At 38.8% G+C, this 6,000-nt stretch overlaps 1 protein-coding gene across 7 annotated transcripts in view; it reads left to right on the top strand.

Moving 5' to 3' along the window:
• Window positions 1–6,000, top strand: part of CRPPA (CDP-L-ribitol pyrophosphorylase A) — a 324,254-nt gene that overhangs the window by 30,742 nt on the left and 287,512 nt on the right. The window lies entirely within an intron of this gene.

Below are 6,000 nucleotides of genomic sequence, written 5' to 3'. Positions count from 1 at the left end.
TTTTGCTGGTATGAGACCGAGTCTTGCTCTGTTGTTCAGGCTGGAGTGCAGTGGTGCAATCTCAGCTCACTGCATCCTCCGTCTCTTGGGTTCAAGTGACTCTCCTGCCTCAGCCTCCCAATTAACTGGGATTATGGGTACACACCACCATGCCTGGCTAATTTTTTGTATTTTTAGTAGAAACAGGGTTTCTCACCATGTTGGCTAGGCCCAAAGTCCTGACCTCAAGTTGAAGTGTTCCACGTGTCTTGGCCTCCCAAAGTGCTGGGATGATAGGTATGACCCACTGCACCTGACCTCACTTGTTATTTTATAAAAGAACCACATTTTGCTGTTTTTTTGTCCTCTAATTTATTTCTTTTTTTACTTTTTGTCTGCTTTAATTTTAGTTCTGTTTTTTCCCCTAGTATCTCAAGGTGAAAAATTACATTTGTCTAGAATGTCTTTTTATAAAGGCATTTAGAGTTACATATTTTCCTCAACTCGAAGGACTGCTTTAGCTGTACCCCATACATTTTCATATTGTGTCTCTTTTCACTTGAAAGTATTTTCAAGTTTGCTAGTGGTTTGACTTTTTTTTTTTTTTTTTTTTTTTTTTTTTTTTTTTCACTTTCCACATACTTTAAATTCCCAACTTTGGCTGGGCATGGTTGGGAATTTAAAGGCAGGTTTCCTGAGCCCAGGAGTTTGAGACCAGCCTGAGGAACATGGTGAAACCCTGTGTCTATCAAATATTAGCTAGGTGGGTTGGCATTTGCCTGTAGTTCTAACTACTTGGGGTGCTGAGGCTAGCAGATTGCTTGAGCCCAGGAGATTGAAGCAGTAGTGAGCTCTGATTGTGCCACTGTACTCCAGTGTGGGGGACAGAGCAAGATCCTGTCTGTCCCCATACCCCCTCAAAATTTCTAACTTTGTATCTAATTTTATTTTATTCTAAGAGACTATACTTGGTATGATTTTGATCCTTTAAAAACTTGATTTATGGTCTAGCGTATGGTCTGTTTTAGAGAATGTTCCGTATGCACTTGAGATAGGTATTCTGTTGTTGGGTGGAATGTTCAGTAAATGTCTGTTAGGTTTATTTGGTTTATAGTCTTTTCAGGTCTTTTGTTTCCATGTTGATCTGCCTAGTTCTAACCACTATTGAAAGCAGAATATTGATGTTTCCAACTATTGTTGGATTGTTTATTTCTTCAGCTTTGTTAGTTTTTGCTTGTATTTTGGACATCTTTTAAATTCAACCTATTTGTGTCTTTGAATCACAGTGAGTGAACATCTTACAGACAGCATATAGCTGGATTTATTTTATATATCCATTATTTTCTTCTCTGCCTTTTAATTGGAAAGCTTCATCCANAGACAGCATATGATGGATTTTAAAATAAATTGAGTTTGACAAGTGTTGCCTTTTGAGTAATCCAGTATTTTAATATATAATTAGATTTGTTGACTAGTTTACTTAATACCTCTCTTATTGCCTTCTTTTATAGTAAGTGAATATTTTATTGTAATAATTCGATTCCTTGATCCTTTTTTTGAGTTTTATTTTTAGTGGTTGCTCTAGGCCTACAGTATACATGCAAACATTTATTTACTTCAGAATTTACTACCTTAATTCCAGTGAGATATTTAAAAATTACTCTACATGGCTTGCATATTATATCTAAGTAAGAAACCCTACAATCCATTATATTTTTTGTCATTGAAAGTAATGGCAAAAATGGCAGTTACTTTTACACCAACCTGATAATTATTACATTATATTTTCTATCTGCAGAAGCTGAAAGGTGAGCAAGAGTGTGTGTGTGTGTGTGTGTGTGTGTGTGTGTGTGTGTGTGTGTGTATTTTAATTTTAATTTTTTTTGAGACAGCCAGGCTGGAGTGCAATGGCACAGTCTCAGCTCACTGTAACCTCTGCCTCCTAGGTTCAAGCAATTCTCCTGCCTCAGCTTTACAAGTAGCTGGGACTACAGGTATTCACCACCACACCCTGCTAATTTTTGTATTTTTAGTAGAGTTAGGGTTTCTCCATGTTGGCCAGGTTGATCTCAAACTCCTTACTGCAAGTGATCCATCTGCCTCTGCTTCCCAAAGTGCTGGGATTGGAGGTGTGAGCCACTGTATCCAGCTGCAAGTAAGTATGTATAGAGTTTGTTATCTTAACTAGTTTGCCTGTCATTTTTAGTTAATTTGTTACTGTGGATGCAAGTTGCCATCTGCTGTCATTTCTTTAATCCAGTACACTTTTATCCTTATCCACCTCCTTTTTGCTCTTTTGTCAGATACATACAGTTCAATATGTTATAGATGAATCGGCTAACTATGTATCTATTGTTTAATTTACACAGACAGGAGTTGGGGAAATACTGGGTAGACGAAGGCAGTTCGATGACAAAGGCACTATCCTCAAGCTTGGAAACCCATGGTCCTAAATGGGAACAGATTTTCCTGTTTGCACACCCAAATGTTGCCTTTTGGCCCCCGCCCCCCATCCTGTACCCATATAAGCCCCAAACCCCAGGCTCCATGAGCAGAAGAGCAGACAGACAAAAGAGTAGCAGAGTGGCAGAAAGGTACTGCAGAGGAGAGAAGAGAAGGAGCAGCTGAATGTTAAGAGGTGTTCAGCTAGGGATGGTCAGAGACGAGATTGACTGCCCGACAGGCAACTCCAGAGGAAGGTCATTTTCCCACTCCATCCCCTTTTTAGCTCCCCATCCATCTTACTGAGAGCCACCTCCACCACTAAATAAAACCCCTGCATTCAACATCCTTCAGGTACGTGTATGATCTGATTCTTTCTGAATGCTAGACAAGGACCTGGGTACCAGGAGAGCACTAAGCTGGTTAACACTTTAGCTCTGCCATCTGCAGAGAGCTTAAGGACACTGTAACATGCCCACTGGGCTTTCAGAGTCACAAGTACCCATCTCTAGATGCTACTGTGGGGCTGGAGCCCCAAAGCACTCACTCTAGCTACTGTATCTGCCCATTTGGGTGCTCCCCATCCTGTAAGGAGTTTGAGCATATGGCAGCTAAACAGATAGGTCATACTCCTATTACAGGTTTTGTAAGGGGATTCAGGAAACTCTTCTGTTTTGTAATTCCTTTTAAAAACAATATATATAGAGAAATACAAATTATACTCTTTTATAATTATCATTACTGATACACTTTGTTTTTTAATGTGAATTAGAATTACTGTATTAGGTTGCTTTCCTTCAGGCTGAACATTTGTTGATTTTTGTTTTTGGAAAATGAATCTGCTAGCAAAGAATTCTGTTTTTCTGTGGAATTGTTTTGATTTTGCTTTCATGTAGAAATACTGGTTTTGCTGGATATGAGATATTTTTCCTTTTAGTGACTATTACCGTGCTACCTTCTAACTTGTTTCTCATAAGTCACTTGTTAATCTTACTTATGTTTTTTCTCAAGCTGCTTTCAAGATTTTTTTCCTTGACTTTGGCTTTCAGCTCTTTGACTATGATGTGTCTAGATGTGGATTTCTTTCTGATTTTTGTACTTGGAGTTCATTGAGCTTCTTGAAGACTAATTTTTTCTTTATTTTGGGAAGGTTACCAGTCATTTTCTTGAATTTTTTTTTCCTGCTGCTTTCTCCTCTTTACTTTTGGTACTGCCAATACAAAATTGTTAAGTACTTAATGGGGTCCTTTATTCTGAGACTCTGCTCATTTCTCTTCTTCCTTTTTTCCTCTCTCTTGGGATTGTATTACTTCTGTTGATTTAAGTGTAAGTTTATTGATTCCTCTCCAGTTCAAACCTGTCTCTGCTCTTTTATAAATGTTCATTAAAGTTTTCAACTCCAGAATTTCTATTTTTTTTTAAATGGCTTAACATTAGTGACAGTGCCTACCTTGCTTTACCACTTTAAGTGTAATTTCCTCTGGTTCTTTGAACATATTTATAATAGTTGATTCTGATTTGAGGTCTTTATCTGCTAAGTTTGTTATATGGGTGGGGCCTTCTCATAGGCAGTTCCTGTTGCCTGCCCTTCCCCTTCCACCCCATTCCTGTAGGCTGTCACTTTCCTATTTGGATGCATGTGTTGCTTGCTTATTTATGACTTGGCTGGTCTATTTTAGTGAAGTCTTTTTCTTTCACAGGGAAAAGTTTCTGATGTTGGTTTTCAGAGGCTGGACACTTGAGTACTGTATAGTCCTCTTGGAATGAAAGTGATTTCAGCAGGGCTCTCTTTGACTGTCTGTTTCCTTGAACTCTGTTATGTTGTCTGCCTTTGATAAAATAGCTGTTGAGCTCCACTCATTGTGTGCTAATTGGTTACCTTTATTTTTGATAATGCCTTGGGCATATATCCCTCCATAGTCTCAGTTAAATTCTAGCCCCTTTGCAGGGGTAGTTTTTGAGGCCAGTATTCGAGGTTTGTTCCTAATCTCAGGAGAGCTTTTGTGTTAGCTGTGTTTTCCCCTGGCTTTCACTCGTAAAGTGGCTGTCTTACAGTTTAGCTTTTTGCACTCGTGTATCTCCAGCATCCTTTTAATTGCTTACCATGATGATTTTTTTTTGAGAGTATACTTAGGTTTAATTTCCAAATAACGTGAGTTCCCTTAAGGAGAGCTTCATAGCTCTCTACTCTCAAATCCTGTCTTCTGCTTGTGAAAAATCACCACATTACTACTCTGAAACTGTGGGTGGGCACAGTGTACTATTTTCTTGGAGTAAAATCCCTACTCTGTGATCTACGTGGGGCCAGTAGAAGACTCTGGTCTTCTATTTCCCCTGGTATGAAAACTGCCATATCTGTGAGCTGGAAGAAGAATGATCAGGGCACCAATATTCTCAGGCATGGGTGGGAACTATATGAAGGAGGTGGGCCTCAGCCATACTTGCACAGATTTTAGTCTCTTTGCCATAGTGCTGAGGGGCATAGGAAATGCTGGCAGTCTTCCCTTTTACACTGGGAACTTGGGGTGAGGGGGCCCTATCTTTTTAGCCATACCTACTCTGAGTAGAGCATCCATTGAGCTGACTGAGGGATAGAAGAAGAAATGGTTCATGGCTTGAGTACCACCGAGTCTGTTCTTTCAAAATTGAGTAGATTTTCTCGATTAAATGTTTCTTCATTTGTTGAATGTCCTTAGAACAATTTTCAGAAGCTTTTAATTGTTCTAAAATACCTTTCACTCATCTCAAAGAGGAGAGAGTCTGCAGAGCCCCTTGAATGGACATTTTGGATACCTCATGTTCTCTTAAGTATTTTTTAACATCATGCCCTGGTATAGAATTGAAAGGTACCTATATGTAGCTGCAGTGGAGTCTTTTTGTCTTAAAACAGCATACATATTTGTGTGTACATGCATTTCCTTCCTGTCTTATCTTCTAACCCCTATTGATAGGTATTGGGCTTGACCAGTTGAGTTTGCTCCTAACCTACCCTTCACCTACTAGGACCCTACTTCCTCTTTGTCATCCTGACTCTGTGCTCATTTTTGCTTTTATGTTTAGTTTACAAATTTCTGCTTGAAGCCCTGGAAGTGGTAACACAATTTATAAACTGTCTAGTTGGTTCATATATTAGCTTTGATTTTCAGCCACTCCGCTGGCTTTTGCAAACAAATGTGTGGAATATCTATCTTGTTCAGATGTTGGTCTCAAGAAGGCACTTGTTTTATTTGTGTATTAATTTCATATGCTGCATTCCCCATGTAGCAATTGTGTGGAAGAAAGGATGTTTTGGAGTCAATATAAGGTTTGGTTAACTGCCCACCACTGAACTGTATTTTAAAGCAGTTTCGCTAAGGCAGTTGTTTTGGTAATAACCTTCAAAACTGTATTACAATGGGACTCCATTAAAGATAAATGAAAAAATTGTCAGACACGAAATGTCTATTTCTCTAAAGTTTAGATGCAACTATTAATGAGAGAGCTTTCATCACAGCAATTGAAGTCAATGGGTATTGCCTAAGGAAGCATTGCATGGAGACTGTGTTTGAAGGGAGCTGTTTTTTCTCATGAATTAGAGCA

The sequence above is a fragment of the Cebus imitator genome, unplaced genomic scaffold, assembly GCF_001604975.1.
Source record: "Cebus imitator isolate Cc_AM_T3 unplaced genomic scaffold, Cebus_imitator-1.0 Scaffold45, whole genome shotgun sequence".
NCBI lineage: Eukaryota > Metazoa > Chordata > Mammalia > Primates > Cebidae > Cebus > Cebus imitator.
The sequence above is the reverse complement of the archived record's forward strand: the minus strand, read 5'-3'. Positions and strand labels throughout refer to the sequence as shown.